The sequence below is a fragment of the Marmota flaviventris genome, chromosome 17 (genome assembly GCF_047511675.1).
Source record: "Marmota flaviventris isolate mMarFla1 chromosome 17, mMarFla1.hap1, whole genome shotgun sequence".
Classification (NCBI taxonomy): Eukaryota; Metazoa; Chordata; class Mammalia; order Rodentia; family Sciuridae; genus Marmota; species Marmota flaviventris.
This window is the reverse complement of record NC_092514.1, coordinates 70,028,695-70,049,545: the sequence shown is the minus strand read 5'-3', so window position 1 is coordinate 70,049,545 and position 20,851 is coordinate 70,028,695.

The following is a 20,851-nucleotide window of genomic DNA, read 5'->3' as shown; positions in this document are numbered from 1 at the left end:
CCAAGAAATGGTGCTGAAGAGAAGGGTGAAGGTGGAGAAAAACACCAGAGTGTTTCTATTTTATTTTTTTTCTATATAGCACTCTGGGAAGTTTTGAAGGGGGGAAAAAAAAAAGATTTAAGAAGTGATACATTTGAACTTCGGCCAAAAGCAAGCCATCAAAACGGGACACTGTCTCTTTAAGTGCAAGCCTGCACAAAGAAAAGGAAATTAATTAAGTATCCAACCGTCGCTGGTGTGGCGCCTCGGGAAGAATACACAATCTGGGACCCGCATGCCAAATCTGAAATGAAAATGAAGGTGATCCGTCATGTTTGGCTGTTTTTTTGGTTTTTTTTAAGACAGAATATACATTTTTGAAAGTTGACTAAGCAATTACCCAAATTAAAGAAATGGGAAAAGCAAACCGTGGTAAGAAAGGCTTTAAATTTTTTAGAGGGTAAATTAGTTTAAAAATGTGGGCTTTTTATTATCTTTATACCAAAGAGAATGAAAAAAAATTTTTTTTTAAATAAAACAGGGGGTCCCTTTGCTCCAAAGTGCCAGCATCTAGGAGAAGTCATGGAGTGCCTCTGCCAATGAGAAAATAGCCCAACTCCTCCACGCCCTCCACCGAGGGAGGCACGCTCAGCCGCGGCTTGGAGCCTGGGCTGTCCTGGGGCCTCCTTCCTTTCTTACAGGTGGGTCTCCACGCTCCATTGATTCCAGGAGCTGCAAGCAACCCCGTGGGTTCTGTCCCTCACCAAGCCCAGCCTTCTTCACTGTTGACCCGGGCCCTGCCATCGGGCAGGGGACAGCACCTGGTGAGGCCCTGCTTCTTTGCTCTCTTGCAAAAGCAAAGGGGCTTTAGGTAGAAGGGTCCTCCCACAGAGGGCAGCTACACAGCCACCACATGTCCACGCAGACTGTGGTCAGTCGTCCCTCTTCTCACTTGGGAAGACAAGAGCAGCAGCCGAGCTCCAGGGAACCCTGGCTCCTTCCCCAAAATCCCGGAGCTTCCACCCTGGGTGGGAGCGGCTTACAGAAGGAGGTTCCCCCTGAGGCCCTCATGGCATCTGCCAGGGTTGCTGAGGAAGGGGCAAGTTCCAGTGCACCCATGTGCTGACCACAGACAGAAGAAAAAAAAAAAAATCCATGGCCAATGGTCATGATTGAGACAAAAGGTAGTTTATTGTCTTTTGTAAGTTGAGAGCTGGAAGGTAGGTCTGGCTTCCACCATGATCGAATTCAGGGATAAATGTGGGTTGACTGAGGACATCCCGACTTCCTGCCTTTGCCAGTTCTTCTCACTCTGGAGTCTCATTTTTTTTCTTTCTTTTTTTGTATCAGGGATTGAACTCAGGGGCACTCGACCACTGAGCCACATCCCCAGCTCTATTTTGTATTTTATTGAGAGACAGGGTCTCACTGAGTTGCTTAGGGCCTTGCCTTTGCTGAGGCTGGCCCTGAACACGTGATCCTCCTGTCTCATCCTCCTGAGCTGCTGGGATTCCAGGTGTGAGCCACCGGTGCCCAGCTGGAACCTTATTTCTTTCATGAAAGTTTACTGAGAAAAAGGAAGCTTTTCAAAGATTTTTTAAAAACTTTGGGAATTCTGCTATCCGTGATTGGCTTACTTTGGGCTATGTTACTATTTTTTTTATTTATTTACTTTTATTTTTCCATGTTATTTTTAGTTATACATGACAGTAGAGTATATATTGGCATATTTATACAGACACAAAGTACTTTTTATTCTGATTAGATCTGTTCTTGTGGATGTACATGCTATGGAGATCCACTGTGATGTATTCACACATGTACACAGGAAAGCCACGTCAGATTCCCCTTACTTCCCTCCATTCCCCTTTGTCTCATCCTCTGAACTTCATTCTCTCCCTGTTCACTCCTTCTTGTGAGTTAGCATCCACATATCAGAAAGAACATTTGGCCTTTGATTTTTTGGCTATTGTGAATTGAGCTGCTGTAAACTTTCATGTGGCTGTGTCACTGTGGTGTGCTGATTTGAAGTCCCTTTGCTCTATGCCCAGGAGTGGTATAACTGGGTCAAATGGTCCATTTACAAATTCACCACTGTATATGGGAACATAGAGGATCACCCTGGTCATGTGTTCCAGAAGGGAGAAGCTGAGTGGCTTCAACAGCAGCCCCTGGGGGAAGAAAGTGGCCTTGACTCATTGCTACGAAACAGGGGAATATTCGGAGTGGCAAAAACCCACCTGCTGCCTAAGCGAACGTAGCCACCATTCAGTGTTCCAAATGACCATAGTTGTTTCACAACTTGTTCAAAGGAGGAGGCAAAGAGCTCTCAGCAGCAACACATGGCAGAAAGATGCTGTTGGAGGGAAATGGCCGGCAACTACCTTCACCATGTGGTTGCCAAGCCCTCATCGGGAGCCAGGCAGGGCTGCATTTGCATGTGTGCTGGGGTTCTCTAGATGTCCAGCCTTGGCAAGCTGTTCACCTTCCTCAGTCCTTAGTTACATGGGTCGTAATGTGGGGACAGCAGCACCTGTCTGCAGGGCTGACTGGTTTCCTAGGGCTGCTGTAACAGATCCCAAACACTTAAAACAGCGTCAACCTCCTCTCTTACAATTCTGGAGTCTGAAGCACAGAATCAGGTGTGGCATCGATAGACCAAGCTCTCACCGAGGGCTCTTGGGGAAAGAAATGGTTCCACGATGTTCTCCTTACTTATGGAGTTGCCAGCCATGCTTGGTGTTTCTCAGCTTGCAGATGCATCATTACTCTGGTTCCTGACTCTTTTGTCACTCAGTGTCCTCCCTCTGTGTCCATGTCTCTTCTCATAAGTTCGAAGGCCACCTTGGAGTAGGCCCTGCACTAACCCAGTGTGACCTCCTCCTAACTCAGCCGTCTCCAGGTCAGTTCTCACTGGGGGCTAGAATGCCAACGTGACTTTTGGGGGGATACAACTCAACGCGGAATCTAGAGTGACACGGATAATTATCTGAGAGGATGCATTCAGCCATTAGCATTAGTGATGCTCCCAATCAGCCTGGCATGGCCCGCAGTGTTAGGAAAGGATTAAAAGACATTTTATGAAGTAGAGAAGCTTGCTCAAAATTAAGTATAGCTTCAATGGATTTTCAAACTGCATGTAACAGTGTAAACAGCAGTCAGGTCAGGACAGAGAACATTGCTGGGACACAGAGGTGGGTCTCATGTTTTGCATATGATTAGCCACCTTGGGTAAGAATAAGCACTGTCCCAAAGCCATTCTGCCACTGACATACCCACAGCAAGGTGTAAGATTCCCTGTTGTGCAATATCCAGGAGAGGGAACTTGGAAGTATTTATTCTCTTCATGTTGATGTCTGAAAATTATATTACGATCTGGGAAAAGATACCATTAAAATAGTCAGTTAATGTATCTCTCCTGGGCTTTTGCAAACTTAGATTCCACCCCCAGCTCCACTTTATGGCTTATCTGGTTTCCAGGGATTTGAGATTCTTGGAAACTTGGTATGTTGTGATATCTTTTTCCCTTCTTCTTTGTAACCTTTTATTTGAAGATAGATGATTTGTTGTTATTTGGATCTAGGAAGAAAGGACATACAATATACTCATGTGCTCATGATGTGAAACAAGCATCACAGCTCCAGAGATGCTAAGTGAGTTGCCCAAGGTCATTTAATATGTGTCAGAAACTGAGTGAGGTTGGAGAACTTGAGTGTAGCCAGATGATTTTTACACTTAAATATGTAGGTATTTCTATTGACTTGATTATTCTCATACATGAGCCAAAGGGGTCCCACATGATAACTCAGGGAAGGCTCTTCCCTTATCTCATTTGCTAGAATAATGTATTCTGATGGTTCAAAATATCAGAAGCTCTCAGAGCCACATCCAACCTTTTGCTGCAGCCCCTCCACTCAGCATCCTGCTAATCTCTTCTTGGTTTTCTTCCAGAGTTCGGGTGTGTTAATTCTTTCTCTAGGACTCCAGACACCTTATGAGGAACAGAATTACTTTTATCTATGTTTTCCAGAAACTATAGGGTGTAAGAAGAAAGTCAAGGCCAGCAAATAGGCCTTTAAGTGTTTTGAACCTTAGGACAAACCATTCACCCAAGGACAGAATTTAGAGCAGTCACAGCCGCGGGCTCCTAAGAGACTACCTCTTGAAGACACCATGGGGGAAGCCCCTAGGATTATTGGGAACAGCAAGAACTTTGAAATCAATATAGCTGGGTTCAAATCTAGGCTTGGCACTTTGGACATTTCCTTTACACAGACTAATTTGTATCATATTTATAATAATGATAATGTTGCAACACTTAGAGATATCAACGCACAGCTCCTAGTCTATTGTCACCCTGAGTGGGACTCGATGAGTTGCAGACATCATCATGGGTACTATCTGTACTGCTGCTTCTTACCGAAGTAAAGTATATTCATGACACATTGATACTCTTTATAATACCAGGATAGTATGCTTTTTAAGCAGTGCAAAAACTTGTATTACCAATTAAAGAAAAAGCAAGAACAGCCTTTTCCCCAAAATGCTTAAACCTTAATGCAATATTAGCACAGATGTGAGAAGGACCGCATTTGCTTTCCAAGGGTGCTTTCCAACAGAAAACTGGCAGAGGAGTGGTTGTCAGCCCCAGGTGAATAGGAACATCATCTGAGGCTTTTTAAAACATCCAGTTTCTGGGAACCTTCCCTGAAATATTATTGAATATATTAGTGTGGTACCCAGCTCTGGAGCCAGACTGCCCATGTGTGGCTTTCCAGAATTGCTAGCAGGTCACTGATGGACATGTTTAATTTTCCTGATTCAATTTACTGTGCACATGCAATGTATTTTATACATATGAATTACCATGTAGTATGGAGTCCGTGCTTGAACTTGCCTGATATGTAGAAAGCAAAGAATGCTGGGTGTCCTGAGCAGATAGAAGTCTGCATTGAAAATCAAACCAAATTCCCTGACGAATCTGTGGCTCAGACTTGTTTAAGAAGCACTGACCCAGAGACAGAATGTGAAATGGTATTTTAAGTAGAAAAGTTACCTCCCACATGGCAAAAATGTTCACTTCTTCACTTTTTCCTGAGATCTAAAAAAACCTGTTGTGTTAAATTGAAAGAATGAGAGATTCCTTTGTCTTGAGAAAAATCGAAGTACATGTGTAATTTCGAATAGAAATGTGAATTTCTCTTTATTTAATGCACTGAAATGCCCTCCTTAACGAAAGAGAAATTAGTGAGAAGCCATGGTAAATGTCAGGTTACAAGGTCACAATTTGCCACATCCAAAAGATGATTTTTTTTTTCCTAATGGAAGAAGAAGCTACTTAAGTCAAATGTCCATTGCACAAGTTTTTAGCACTGATCCTGATTTTTGCATTGAGATTAGAGAAAGTCCAGATTAATGTTTAAAAAGTGTTAATGTCATGGCCTCTTTGTGGCTTATCTGGCTTGGAACTTGTCAGTCATTTTTGATTATTAGATTCTGCCTATGCTGTGAAATGCCATTCTTTGGTGTCAGATCTGACAGAAGAATTCCTGGGTTGGTTTCCATGTCTGAGTTCTAGTCATTGCTTAGAGAGTCTCCACAGGCTGGTCTCCATGTTGCCAATGACCTTTCCTGCACATTAGCCCATGGCGCGGGTCTCCCACCCACTCACAGATCTCCCTGTCTGCTTAGATCTTTCAACTTTATCTGCTCCCACTTCCTCAGGCCTTGTGTTCTGTCCACATTTTCTGATTTTAAATTTGAGTCTTTCTTTCTGTTTTATTATCAGTCCAGCTAATATTTTGTCCATCCTGTGGATCTTTCCAAAGAACCAATTTCTGGCTTCCTTGATTTTCTTCTCTATTTTGCTATTCCTGATTTCATCTATACCTCTTCTCATCTTTATTATTTCATTTATTCTGATTGCCTTGGATTTTTAGTTTGTTCTTCTTTTTCGAGTTACTTAAAGTAGAAGATTAGGTTATAAATATGAGAAGCCACCGCCTTCTCCTCCTCCTCCTCCTCCTCCTCCTCCTCCTCCTCCTCTTTCTTTTTCTTCTTTTTAACATAGGCACTTGCAGCTACACATCTCCCTCTACACACTGCTTTAACTGCATCCTGTAAGTTACAGGATGTTTTATATTTATTCATCTGGAAGGATTTTCTGATTTCTCCAATGACTTCTTGAACATATTGGTCATTTGTGAGTGAGTTTCTGCATACTTGTGAATTTCTCAATATCTAACTTAACTGCAGGTAGAAAACATATTTTGTATGATTTTAATCCTTTTAAATAACCAAGAGTTGTTTCATAGCTTCTCCTGTGGAGTTGGTGGATAGGAAAGGAGACACTGCTTCCCATGTGATGCCCTTGCACTTATGCATGGTCACTGGGCAGGAGTGCTATCCCTGGGTCTCCTCGTCTCAACTTCCTGGTGTAGAATCTCTGCCCTATGAGCAAGCCTGGTGGGGACAACCAGAGCCCATTATTTCCAGTTGGCCAAGTCTGTAGCACAGTTTTCAATTATGTTCCCCAGTCCCTGTCTGCCTGGAGTATTTGACCCTGCCTGACATGCACATGTCCCTTCTGGGACCAAACTTGAACCCTAAGCTAGGAGTTAATAAGGAATAGACATTCTAATTTTGAGGTGACCATGGTCTGGAATAGGCTTCTATCACATGAACTCGGGTGGGTGGGGAAAGAGCTGGCTCAAATGCCATACATTTTTACTTTTTTTTTTTTGCGGGGGATATAAGAGATTGATTGATTGGTCGGTTTCTCTTAGGGACTACAAATTAAAAGAAACATTTCCACCAGTTAAAATAGTTGTTTCTCTGGAGAGAGCTGCAGCTCTTCCTATTGCTCTTGCAGGAGTTCTGCCCATGTCTGTCTGATTTTTCAGGCATAAGAGTCCTTTCTTTTTTCACCTGCTGTCATTGATTGCCCTGGCTAGTTTGCCCTTTCTTTGGCTTTAGAACAGTGGAGCCCATGCTGTGGGATCGGGATCATAGCAGTGCCCATCAGCCCTGTAGGCCTGGGTCCCTCCCTGCCTGAGGGGTGAGGCTTCTTTACCCAAGGCCTGGCATGAGCCCAATCAGGCAGTGTCCACCACTCCCCAGAGACACAGACGTCCAGCTTCAATCCTAGAACTTGGCTCATGGGACAGGATCTTCCTGAGCAAATGGCTTCAGTGGATTCTCCAGGCTTCTGTCTATAGTCTGTCTGAATTGTTGCATGATTTTTTACTGTACTCAGAGATGGAAGGGACAGTTCAGGGGTCTTTCTAGGGAGGTGGTTTAGGAAGGTGTTGGAGTAGGAGCTGCATGAAGAGGGGATTTACTGAGTAAATGCATTAAAGCCACTGGCCCAGAATGCCCCCCACCTGGTCCAGATGTGGCCTTTCAACTTGCTAGGCATAAAGAAATGTAGCAAAATATGATTCTTTTTAATGCTCCTTTTTCCCAAATAACAAAAATGTACAATGTTTATAGAAACAGAAATTGAGTGGCTTATGAAGAATATTCATGAGTGTAAACCCTCAGGATTGTGTCACACAGCAGAGAGGGAAAGGAGGGAAGGGCATGGCTCAGACCTCTGAAATCTGGTACAGAGAGTGTGCTGGGAAAGACAATGTCTATAACAGGTTCCTGAATGTTGCTGGGATTCAAAGCTGTGAGGAACAGGATGAGCTTCGGAGGAAATTGAGAGACGGACTTTGGGGTGAAGGAAGGAAATGGCAGAATTCTTGGGAAAGACGGTGTTTTGTTGAAAGTGCTCAAAAGCATGATTTGCTATTGAGAAGCTCTGGAAGAAGAGGGCTGGAGAGGGCCCTTGGAATTCTGCAACATGGAAATCATGCAGAAACCACCGGTAATTCCCGTAGACGAACGGGGTGGAGTTGGAGCAGAAGGTTCAGGAATGATTAGGAGATGGCGAGGTGAAGACATGCACATGTAAGCCCTTTGCTTTTTAATGCAAGGGAGCCAGAAGTCACTAAAGGAAAAAAAAGGAGGGAATTCTCCCTAAGGAGAGGAAGTTCATTGCAAACTGGGAAGAGGGTATCAAAGACGACTTCATTCACTACAAGGGGAAGAGGAAGGAATTAAAAAAATACTGTAAACGGACAGTCAGAAATGCGGTCTTGGCACTGTGTCACCCTGTGTAAGCAGGACATTTAGCCTTCTTAGCATCTCAATTTCCTCATCTGCAAAACCAGAGTATTTAGTTCTGCTGGGAGAGATTCCCATGTCAAGTGAAAAAGACAATGACTAACAAAATCCTGTATTTCAATCGCCGGCCAGGTGCGCCGTTAAGTCTTAATAGTGTTTCTTTCCTTTCTTTCTCGGCTCAATTTTACCTACCTATTTACTGTCAAATGCACGTGAAGATTTTGCTAACACCTTGAACTGAGCACAGTCAACTCTGCAGGATCCCTGGGAACTCAATTAAAGTGAATCGGCGGCATTTAATATTATTGAGCGTGTGTGTGAGCAAAGAGAAACTTTGAAGAGCTCAACGTGGCATAATCAGGTCACATATAGACATGATTCCTCCATCTGCATCATGGAAACATAAAGCTTCGTAAGAGAGAATGTAGCAGCATAGCTAAGAAGCCAGGTTGCAGAGGGTAATGTCCCAGGGACAGCAAAGGCTGTGAAATGAGTCAAAGTGAGACATTTTAGGTGGAATGAAAATCAGAATTGACTTGAACTGATAGGTAAATGGGAAGAGAAAAGTAAAGAAAATTCTAAAAGTTTTGGTTTGTGCAGCTGCAAGGATGGGTATTGTCTTTCACTGAGAGTTTCAGTTCATTGATTTGCTGATGACCAATTGAATGATGACCACTTTGTCGCAAAGCTGTATCCTGAGCAGTGAAAAAGATCAGAAGCACACTCCTTATGAATTTGGAGGTTTTCTTACTATGGTACAGAAGTAAACAAACTCTCTGTGTGAGAATATGAAATATTTGGAAAGGTCTGGGGGAGCCTTAGACAGCAGCACATTAAATTAATCCAGAACCAATTATTGCCCCTTCAGTTTCACAGCCAGTTTTTCTACATGAACACTGCCAATCACGCCAAACTCCCTGCGTCTTGACACATGTCACTTACGGAGAAAGTTATCACAGGAAGTGGGCAGCCTTTGCCCATTCTCTCCTGACAGGGAAAGCCCAGCAGTGGCTGCTGTGGGCACAAAATAGGAACAACACCGGATTCCATCCGGTGGTTTTTTTCCTGTCTATGTTTTGACTACCATCCTTACAGCTTGTAACAAAAGAAATGAGCTTTCCTGTGGCTACGGGACCTGGGAGGTTTGAAAAGTAAATCATGGAAGGGTTTCGTGATGAGACTGAAATATATTATTGATATGCTGAATGCCACATGGGTCTTAAACAAAAGCAAAGTAAACAGAGAGTGTCTCCCCACTGACCCAGCTCAGGAACTGCCAGATGCCAGCACAGCAGGTTTCATGGTTGGAACTTTTGCTGCTTCCAGAAGGTCAAACTTGTGACCTTGCCTGGACACACACACAGAACACGGTCGTGCACACACACACAAGCACACACACTCACACTCTTTAAAACTTGGGATTATAAGCTTCTGACAGCGTCTGTTGTTTTTCTGCATTGACTAGACCTATGGATGCTTCCACTAAGTTTCTGGGTTTATATGTGATTTGAAAAGTCAGAATTTCCCTTCCATCAGGAGAAGAAGAATTTACACATGAAAATCATGATAGACAGCACCGAGGTCCTCTTTTAATGATTCACAGGGCTAAATGTTTGCAGGGACATTAGCACTGAAAGGAAACCTGAGACCAAACACAGTTTTAGAGATGTAAAGTAGTAGAAGGTATAAGTGGCTTACACACCCAACCTAAGCAACTGCTTGGTGGCAGGGCATGCATGAAAAACAGTCTCCTTGCTTCTTTTCTTAGCTGATTTTAGCAAAACATGCCTTCTTTTCAGTTTTTCTCAGAGATGGTCTGAAAGACAGTATGAATCATCCCAGTTAGAGAATAATCTCCAAATCAATTATTCTTCCCCTTTTCTTCTCTTCATAAATGTTTTGTCAGGTTATGTTTTGGTTGGATGGTTTCTGTTTTTGGGTAACCCATCCTGCCTGGACCCATGTTCCTTTAGTGTCCTGTGAGGCAAAGGAAAACCAATCCACAATTGGAAAAAAATAAATTTTACCTATAGATTTCAGTTGTTATTTTGTCTTTTTTGCTACAATAATGCATATTCTCCCGAGGTCACTGTATCTAAACATTCTATGTTCTTTCCATGAAACAATTTTCTGTGTGTTTTTATTTTCTGAAGACGACCTTACAGCGAAGCCTATACTTTATAAAAAATACGAATGCACCTGAGACAGTAGAAAGAGCGTGGATTCCGAAATAAAGATAATCCTGGATTCAAGTCTTGGGTCTTCCACTTCTTAGCTGTAAGAATTGAGCAAATAAATTCGTGTTTCTGTTTTCTCGTCAGCATCATTTGCAAAGGGTGCATCCCATAGCATGGTTGCAAAGGTAAAGTGAAATCATGCACGTTCAGGGCTCACCCATGCAGGCAGTTGGAAGGGGGCAAAACAAAATAATTTAAGCAGTTCATTCCAATTTGTTGGCTTTAGTTTTCTGCCACAATTCTGAGCTGCCTCTGGGCTGTGTTTTACCTAAATCATCTGTTATAAGAAATGGATAATGAAATGATTTGAAAGGAAATATACTATCCAGTGTGCCTAATGTGAAGCAAAAATTCAAGGGGATACTTGAGACCAGGCTTTGGGCATCCACAAAATGACGAGATTATTTTTCCAGTATTATTTCAGTCTTGAGAGAAGGTGCATGCAAAAGGAACTTCTAAAAGGACGGTAGAGCATCTCCTTTAACCTCTGGTGGACACTACGGTCCTTCAGCCTCATGGCTTTAAAGTGGGCTGGTCAACTCTGATGATGGCGTTCTCTTCCTTGCTCTGCTGTGTTGCAGCTTGAGCAGGTGAGGACAGTGACTGACTTGTGGAGTCTGTGACCAACAGATTTTCCAACAGCCAGGGGACGGCTATAAACTGTGAGAGCTGTCACCCTGTCCCAAACTGAATGATAGATATGGGCACAAAAGGAGTCAGGTTGTACTTTGCACATCACCAAATAGATTTGAACATCTAACAGAGAGCTGTTTAATACCTATTTGCCTCATTAAACAAAGCGGATATCCTTTGGAACTAGGTAGATTGTTTTGAGGTTTATCAGGCCAAGAAACCAATCCAAAAAGGTAAAACGATAGCGTTTTTAGATTTTAAAAATTGCTATCTTTAGCTTTTATTTCTCTGGATATTCACTTTCACTTTCCTTAGACTTTGACTGTCTTTCACCGTGTAGATGATAGATTGACAATTAATTCCAAAATAATAGTTGAAATTGTTACATGAAAGCCGACTGTTCTGAGCGCCTCACTGAGACAGCTGCTACAGACAAACGTCTCCCTGTTTCTTTTTCTTTCTTTCCTTTTTTTTTTCTTTTGCTCAGGGATGAGTGATTGTTTCCTTCCACAAATTAAAATGAATCTCAATGTCAGAGCCTGTGTTTTAGCTCTTAGTTTCATTTATTTAGTTCTTTATTTTTTCCCCTCAGATGATCCTCTTCAATGCTATTGGCAATTTTGGTGACTTTTCTTCAATTATGGATTCATGCCATTTAGGATCTTGGTTTTGGGTCCTTTTGTACAACAGCTTTTTAGAGTGGACAAAATGGGAACAAAAATTTAAAAAAAAGGATTATTTGAGAAGTATTTTAATCTTAGCCCCACGCATCTGGAAACTTCTAAGCAAATGTGTTCCCACAAGTATCATAATTTTCTGTGAGAATTTAAATTTTTAACTCCTTGTGATGTGACACTGGCACACCTAAACCTAGACTGTCTCCAAAAGGAAACAAAGGATTTTTCTGCCCTCGCTTCACGGAGCTGCGTTATCATTAAAGCGCTGAATAACTTCAACCATGTGCAAGCAAGCATGGCCTGACCCAAGGTCCCGTGTCAAAATTCTGAGCCACAGCCACACATGTCCCGAGGCCCGAGACCCAGGACTTCGCCTGCATGTTGTTTGTACAGTATGTTTTCCCCCAGAGAACTCCTTCCTTTTGCTGAGTTTGTGAAACAAATTCAGTTAATCTCTTTGGACTTTTATGGTTCCCTGAGAGCAGGGTTCAATTTGGGAGTCAGAAATATTAGGAAGTTTTTTTCTCCTCTTTGATAGTTCCAAGCTCATTCTAAACAATGCAGATAAACCTTCAAAATGATTCTTTATGTGACTCTTTCCAAATATTACTAAGTGGGAATGAGATGAGTAAAAATATCTAAATAAGTGGAGTCGTCTCTACTTATATATGTACTTACTTAAAAAAAAAAAATTCTGGAATCACACAGTTATATCCAACCGACATTGGCAAAGATTTGTTTATACCCAGGGTAAATAAACAAAACAAAATAAAATAAAAACCCTAAGCTGATTAATGGACACTGTATTCCTCTTTCTTTCCTGTTCCTATTTCACTGTAAACAGTATATCCTATGAGGAATCAGAGAAGCAGTGTCAAGTCCAAAGCAAACAATTACCTTTTCTCTCTGCTTATAACAAGTTTCGAAGAACAATTTTTGTTTTGTTTTGTTTTTCATTAAAAAAATATTAAATAAAAATGAAACCCCTCTTTATTCACCAGAAAATTTTAATGGTTAACAAATAACCCCCTGTCTCACTACCATCATTAATAAGGTCAGAAAGCACCGAGTATCAGCCTGGCGCAGGCCCTTCCTTCCCTCCAGAGTGAGGAATGTTAACTGCATTGTGCTGTAATGAGCCATGCCCAAACTACTGTTTTCTGGTCCACTGTTTATTTGATTTCTTTATTGTAATGAAACTCAGATGGCCGGTGTTTACACTAGCTGTGTGCTCGGAGACCATGCTGGGAACCATTCTAATTAGCTGCAAGTGGATCTCAGAATTAGAATGGAGGAAAGAACAAATTTTTAGTAACGACTTTAAATTGAAGCCCTCATTTATTTTCATTATGGCCAGACCAGAAGCAAGCTAATGTTTCCCAGGTCTTTCCATGTGAGGCGTGTGCTCCATGGAGAAGGATTCGACTCTTTCAGATGCACTTTGGCAAATGTTGCTCCAGGAAGAGGAATCGGAAGGCAAGACTGAAGTGGGGCATCCCGCTGGAATTGCCATAGCTGAAGATGAGTGGACAGGAGCAAGGAGGGAGCTCTGCTCAACGCCGAACTTGCTTCATGGGAGGAATTATTAGTTTTTTCTCAGCTCTGTGATCTCAAAATGCCCTTTTCTGCCAGGGTAGCCTCAGAAATGAAATCTTTTTTTTTCGGTTGTTGTTGTTCATAGCGAGGTGACCTGTGAATTCCACATGTTTAGCACATCACAGAGACCACAGTCTTAAGAAGTGAACGGCTTGCTCTGGGTTTGTGGTACTATTTCTTTGGAAGCAACTAATTGGTCAATTACAAGAGATTCTGAACCATCTCCTCATATTTGATGTAGAGGGTATCTCTGACACATTCTCTGTAGCACAGAACATTATTTTAATGGTTACAACATGTGGCCAGATGCCTTCCAATGCTTGTTTTGGGATGTAATTCTAGTATGTGGATTGGTAAAACATGATTTCTAAAAGCTGCATTAGTCTTACTGGGGTAATCAGAAGTTGCTCTCTTTAGAGGCATCTACATATACATGTTTTTGTGTATCTATTTTCTTGTCAACCAACTTTGGGGGAGACTTTAATCAGAGTTTAAAAAGTACCATCTAAAATACTTCCTGTGTGTTATATAAAAACTGAATTATGTGTTGCAGATCATGGTGCAGCATTATAATCTTGTCCTGGAAGAACTTTTTGATTCAATTCTTTAAAATGTGATAATGCTAATAGTCTGACTTTTCTTCCTGCATGAGAGAAAATATTCGCAATTCATATGTCTGATAAAGGGCTTATATGGAGGAGGATATAGGAAGAAGTCCTTAGAACTCATCAACTGAAAGACAAACCATCCATTTACAAATGGGCAAACAATATGAATATTTCTGCAAAGAGAATGCACAAGTAGTCAATCAGTGCATGAAAAGACATTCAAGGTCATTAGTTACCAAGGCAATACAAATCAAATCCACAATGAGATACTCACTGGGGTTGCCACCATCAACATGCAGATGATAATGAGAATGGATGGAACTCTCATCCTCTGCTGGGGAATGCATATGGTACCACCACCCTGGGAAACAAGCAGGCAGGTTCTCAGAATGTTAAACACTGAATTATCATATGACTCAGCAATCCCACACCTAGGTATATACCCAAGGGAAATGAAAACATGTTCACACAAAAACTCATACATGAATGTTAAATAGCCTCAGACACCACAAAGGTCTATCAACTGATGAATGGATAATCAACATAGGTTCAATTCCCACAGTGGAATATTTATCATCAATAAAAGGAATGGAGTTCTGATACATGCTATAGCATAATTGAAAATTTGAAAACATTAAATAAAAGAGAGCAGTTGTGACCATAGTGTTTTTTATTCCATTTTTCTGAAATATTCAGATAAAACTATAACAGAAGGACAGTGGTTTTGTAGGGCTGGGGAAAGGGTTGGGGAGCTTGGGGTGATGGCAAAAGGGTTTGGAATTTTTTTTTTTTTTTTGAGTGATATGTGATCTGAAGCTAATTGTGGTAATGGTGGCTCATGTTTGTGAATCTATTCATAGCCATTGAACTGTACATTTCATTTTTTAAAAAATTTTTTATTGTACATTTCAAATAGGTAGATTGCCTGGTACTGTGAATTAGATCTCAAGAAAGTCATAACAAAAAATAACTGACTTTCTTTGCCATATTTCTTTATTCCATAAAAGATAATGGGCCTCTGGGAAAGTTCATGTACTGGAACCATGCTGCGACAGCCTTGGCAGTTCCAGGGAAGTGCGGTGTCTTTTCTGTCCTCCTTCCTTTTCTGAGTTTGTCCCTTTGGCTGGAACGTTTCCCTGCTGTTGGAGCATGTTACAAACACCACCATCATTATTTCTTCCAAGTAGCCTTCTTTGATGAGTATAGATGGGATTTTGTTTTTTACAGATTTCTTTGTAGCTACCATCTCCTGAATTTTGATCTGGAGAGTTCCTTAGATATTCCATCCAAATGAATCAGCTTATAGATGAGACCCCCAAGACACAGGGAGGAAGCCTGACTTACTCAAAGCCACTCAACTACTTGAGACAGACTCAACCCTTCTATTCCTGGTAGACCCTGGAGCCTTCCAATGAGTGAGCAGGACAACAAGGTCTGTTTTCTCTTTAATTTTCTTATTATTTACCCATCTCCTCTCTTCGCTACACCTGCCATTCCAGCTTGTTTGTGGACCTACAGGCCTTGATGTGGGGGGAAGGAAGGCGTTGGTGAGAGCTAGAGGTGATTTTGGAAGAGTGAACACATTGAAATGCTGCAGGATGAGATGGATTTCAACTCTTCAAATCTATGACACATTTCTATTAATAGTAAAGATATGGGCAAGTGAAACAGAGAGGGCTTCAGGCTGTGCTGGGTTGAAATGCCCACTTCTATTTGAGACAAGGCCAATGGTCTTTAAGAGAGCTTCTCTTTTACAGAGTCAAAGATAAAATTTATATGTGATGTAATTTGTGAAAGAGGCCTTAGCAATACAATGTGGTAAAATGTGATAATGATCATATGGAGAAAACACATAGAGCTATACAAATTCATTTTTAATACAATTAACCACATAGATTTTGAGAATACAAAGTGAATACGAACAGGTCTAGGTCTTTGGTCCATAACAATCACGTTGGTCTTATTTCAATCTTCAGAAGTGATGGTGATATGAAATAAATACCTTCTCTGCCTCATGGCATGGTGGCACACCTCAAAGAAAACACACCAATGGAAGTAAATTATCTTGAACCTACAATGCAAAGTTTATAAGAATTATATCCCCATTTTTCTCAACTTAGGTTGAAGTTATTCTCCAATTCCTCCTGTGTCTTAGTGCTAAACTAAGTCATGGGCAGTGACAAAATGGTACCTCTCTCTCTCTCTCTGCAAAAGTACTGCTCCTCTTCTCCCTTGGGCTGCCTGTTCCAGTGTGATCAGTACATCAGGGCAGGGACTGCTTGTAGTGTGGGGGGTATGAATCAGGTCATCTGAGCTACTCAGATCTATTCCCTATCAGAGAACTCTGAATAAATCCAACCTTTTCATCTAATTTGGCCTAGGGATCATTGAATCTATTTTCTATGTCAGATAAACTCAAAAAGGAATCTCAGGTTTATTCAAACACTCCATCGATTACTCGTGGCACAGGAAGACACCCATGGATAGAAATTCCAAGTGACATTTAGGGACAGGATATAATACGGCAGAGACAGGTCTTGAGGGAAGACAATGTGACCATTGTCGGCCTGTGTGCTACAGCAACTCATATAATCATCATAGTTGGCATTTTTGGCAAGGATTCTGGAATTAGATGATTAGATCTGGGCTACAAAAAAAAAAAAAGAGTTCTATATGGCACAGAGAGCCTGATTGTCATCTTTTTATTTTTTGAAATGTTGAATTTTGTCTCACTGATTATTGGTAGTCCAAAATAAAAATAAAAATAAAAATAAAATCAGGTGTTCTTAATTCTACAGCATTGTGTCTTCTTTTGTAGTTCATCTTAGGTCAAGGAAGGCACTTTCAAGTGAATAACTGGTGAAGTCATTGGTTCATCTGCAGATTCCTGAGCTCAGCACTCTGCACCCCTTTCGCCTTCCTCCAATACTGTGTGGTCTCCTGACCACACTGGAGTGTTCCTCGTGGCTCTCTTGCTCCTGGAGTGTGTTTCCAGGTTGCCCCTCCCTAGGGCAGTAGAAGGATAGCGACTTGGAATCCCTTGTTATACAATCTGGTCATCTCCTGGTAGAAGTTCAGAGCACCTCAATGTGATTTACCACAAAAGAGGCATCTGGATACAGACTCAACTATCTTACTCTCTGTGGAGAATCAGATTTCCTTGGAGTCTTTGGAAAGAATAAAATAGATTAAAAAACAGATTTGGGCCATGTTGTAAGAGAATTTTTTTTTCTTTTAAGAAAGGGAAGGTAAAGGAGGTTAGTATTGAGAGGAATAAATTTTATGTTGTGAAAATTCGGAATCCTGAGGCCAGACTAAGAAGCCATCTAAGAAACAAAAATTTTCCTGTAGCTGTGTTAAAGAAAGGGGACCAGGAGGGAGGAATATCTTAGTTGTACTAAATCAGGAATAATCATGGTCCAAAGATTGACAGGGAAAAGATGAAGGAAGGGAACACTCAGAAAGCAAAATCCTAGGTTAGATTATATCTAGAAATGATGGAAAGTTACTCCTAATGCTAAAACCAAGGGTTTAATAAAATAAGCAAAGTTGGAACCATTCTTTAGAGTAGAAGAGCAAATTTGGACCAATTTCAAAAGCCATAGATGGGAAGACCAAAATGGCGCCCTGAAAGATCTGTTGGGTGAGTCTGAAGATAATGACATTATTGAAATGATTCAGTGACAATGTCCTTACTGCAAGGGTGTATCCTTGGAATTTATTTTCTGAGACTCTAAAGTCAGAAGCCTCAGATTGTCTATCTTTGAACCACATTAGACCCACATAATTGGTTTTGTTAATAATTATTTCAAAAGAATTAATTTCAAATAAAAAAACTGGATATTTCAAATAAAACAATCAAGCATTCCAGGGGTGGAAATGTAGGCATTCCTGGCCCCATGGCTGTCTGGGGCTGCAGCTACCTGGAGCTGAGAAGGTAAATCACTCTGGGTGGGGCTCGATCTCACCAGTTAACCATGACCCTACTTGTCCTGTTTTCCTCTTTAGATCACCATTCTGTTCCTGCAGCCATATGAAATTATGACATCTATTTAACTACTTTTAAAGAAAATATGGGTAAGATAAGACACACTGAATAGAGCTGGCAGGTAAATAACAGCATGGGGCAGACCTGGGTTAGATGCCAGACTGCAGGGAGGATGCATTGGGGTGAAATTAGCCTCCTTGGCCAGGTAAAGATGGGAGCAAAGTGTAGGTGAGCAGGAAAGATCCTTGAAGACCCTGTGATCACTATCCCCATAGCTCTCATTGGATGTACTATCACCATATGGAATTCAGAAATGTATGTTTGGCAAAAAGAAATGTTAAGGCCCAAAAGTAAAGAAAAAAACAGGGAAGAGAAAAAAAAAAGGTGTGGAGATGCAGGAATTACAAGGTATAGAAAAGGAATGAGACCAACTTAGAACAGTGGTTGTATTTTTCAATGCCAATTGGATTTTCTTGAAAGAAGTAAGGAGATAGCAAGAGGAAAGAACTCCTAGGGATCCCAGCTTTGAAAACCATCAGTACAAGAGCTCATTCCATCTCATTTCAGGGCTCCATTGAGCAAGGGTGCAGATGCTTGAGCATTCTTCCACATAAGAAAAGGTGCATGGTCAATGGAATTCCAGAGAAGTAGGTGGGGACCACTGTGGCATGGGGATAGCCAAAGTCTTGGGATTTCTCTGAAATTGAGAAACAAACAGAGAAAAAATGGATTGGCAGGAATTTGGAAAGTGGAAAACAAATTTATCATCTTAGACAACTGCAGGAGGGATTTGCACGAGTAAAGTGCGCTTAAGTTCAGTTCAGTATCAAGGTGCCGGAAGGAAAAGGCTCAGATGCTGTGCAGAGACCTAAAGGGAGGGTTGGACAGTAAGTTAAGAAAGTGAGCTGCTGGTGATCCCAGGTGTGCAGGGATTTGAGATGGGGAGATGTCTAAATAAGTAGCCTACAGAGAAAAGCAGTAGATATGCATGGAACATTTCACAGAATAACTAACTTCCAAATGGGAGATTTCTCCCAATCGAGTTTAACTTTGTAGTTCATAGACTCTGAACTGACACAGAACATTGAGAGAACAATGAGACTAAAACTGATATTTTTTTTTCTCCCTTAAAAATTCTTAGCTTTTTTGTTTTTTTCTTCCTGATAGCAAAATAAATCCATCATGCTCTTCGCCTGGAAGACAGAGAGCATTGTTTTCTCTGGTCCTTTGGGTTGTTTCCCAGTGCTGCTCATAGAAATTTCCCTGGTGCACCCTGGTACACAGCATTTTGAGGTTGATTTGATCTGGGAAATGGAATAGGGGTGAATTTTTAGGTGAGGGTATTTTGAGGTATTGGGATCAATAATGTGCTAGTTCTATACTTTGCAGACTTTTACCAAGCTTATGAGTCCCAGGACCGTGCAAGGGGAAGCAATAGCTTCTTCAAAGTTGTTGCGGGCTCATGGGAGTGGCCTTTGTTGTAAGGGATGCTCTAGGTCCTGTCCCAAGAGGAGAGCCACACCCAGGAGTATCTACAAACACCAACTGGCATTTGGGGTGGGATCCTTTGTCTCTGCTCGTTCTCCCCTCCCTGGCTGGTACTAGAAGGAATTGCCCCTCAGGGAAGGGCATTTGCTTTCTCTTTTCCCTGGATCCATTGGTTCATGCCTATTTTTTAGGGTAAGAAGCCCCTGTTTCTGTGTCTTGGTGCTTCACTCTTGCTCCTGTTTGGACTGGCCTGTGTGCAGGTACATGGGCATGTCCAGGGCTGCTCCACTTGCTGCAGCTTCCCAAGGCATGTGGGGCGTGGCTAAGGTGGGTCCCAGCCTGCCACTGCCTGGTGTCTAGTGAGAGGGAGCTGGAAGCTTTTGGAATGGGTAACTTAAGCCTAGACTTCATTCAATACTAAAGGGAAACAGAATTAGGGAATATTTTCAGATTGCGTTTGTGGCATTTTGGCTGAGTGCTTGATTTTATATGACCTAATTCATCCATATAGTACTATTTTGAGGATTTACCAGACCTCACATTGGTCCAAATCCTGGGGTTAAAATTGTGATGAAAGCAAACTTATTACCCGCACTTATGGAACTCTTGATCTGACTGGGAACCCATATGTTCCAAGTGCACAGAGTTTTATTCAGATCAAGGTGTGCTGGTGAAAGTGTTTCTTTGTTGGAAGCAACAAAGAAACGGGTTAAAAGCTGGTTAACTCAAGTCAAAAGGGAGTTCTTTGGAAAACATACAGGGAAGGCCATAGGATACCAAGTATAAATTCAAGTTTATAGAAGTCTGCATCTCCAGGAAGTCACGGAGGACTCGTGTCAGAGCTGGGCTGTTCAAAACATCATCTTTAGTCTTTCGTCCTTGGCATCACCGTCAGCTAGTTGGACATGAAGATTGTCAAGTCTGTCCCAGACTTACTGAATCAGTGTCTGCCTGTCGTTTCACACCTATTGCGGAGTTGAGAATCAGTGGTCTAGAGAGCCTCGAGTAAGATAAGATGGAGAAATGGTGGGGATGGAGCAGAGGAGATTAGAGTTGGGTTGGTGGAATATTCTTAGTGTTATGGGTTTCAGAGAAGTTTTGGGATTCTCTCCAAAGGGAGCCAGAACTGGTGAATTTTGAGCAAGATGGAATCATGACTAAGTGAACTTCCAAGTTGCTAAAGGAGTAGATTTTTAAATGTCCTCTCAACAAAGAATTATACATGTGAAGTGCTACATATGTTTAATTAGCTTGATTTAATCATTCCATAGTGTAAACATGTGTTATAATGTCACATTGCGTCTCTCACATACACTCAATTATCTGCCAATTCAAGTTTAAAAATAAACAGATCTTTCAAGTGGATGAGGGGTAAGCAAGAACTGGATTAAAAAAAAAAACAACATTTAAATATTTTGCTCAAAGATATGTTTTACTTCTGAGAAGAAAGAACAGTTCTCCACACCCGTCCTTTGT